Source organism: Papilio polytes, unplaced genomic scaffold, assembly GCF_000836215.1.
Source record: "Papilio polytes unplaced genomic scaffold, Ppol_1.0 DF823621.1, whole genome shotgun sequence".
NCBI lineage: Eukaryota > Metazoa > Arthropoda > Insecta > Lepidoptera > Papilionidae > Papilio > Papilio polytes.
The window spans coordinates 1085556-1086304 of NW_013525583.1; positions in this window are offsets into that span (position 1 = coordinate 1085556).

Consider the following 749-nt stretch of genomic DNA (forward strand, 5'->3'; position numbering starts at 1 on the left):
GATTTAACAACACACTGTTCAGTGACGAAGTAAATTTTCACCTGAATGACCAGGTTAATAAGCAGAATTGTCGGTACTGGGCAGTGGAGAATCCGAGACGAAAGCATGAACGACCCCTGCATAGCCCCAAGGTCGTTTTTTGGGCCCCTATGTCTGCTAAAGGCATAATGGGTCCTTATTTTCATGAATATCAAAGTGGCCGAGCAATTGAACGCGCCGCAGTACGTTTTCAATTTATTATATAAATCAACCAACAACAATGATCATCAGTCCGTAGACCACTTGCTTTAACATCATCCCAAGAATGGGCCAGCTCTCCCCCTACAATACCATGACCACACAGAAGACAGGCCTGAAAAGGAAGGAATTCCGCGTTTCGTCAGCACATTCTGTGCGTGCCGGAGGCCTAAGAATATTTGTAATGATGTGACTTGTTCAAATAGACATAAATAACTTTTTCTCTTTTCCGAAAATTTAAAAAACGCAAGGTAATTTTAAATATTTAAACGACGATATAATTTTAAATTTACTTCTCAAATCAATGTTATCCAATGAATTTTTACCTCTTGGGGACTAGTTATAATTTGGCTTGTTTCATGTTAACAATTCAAATTGCAATAATACAAAACACCAAAATAAAAAAGGTACACACTAAAACAGCGGTACTGGAACTATGCTGGTACAAAATAGGTGACAGTTGACACTACTCTACCCAGTAATCTTTCCAGTCCTGTCCCTAGCAACAAAGG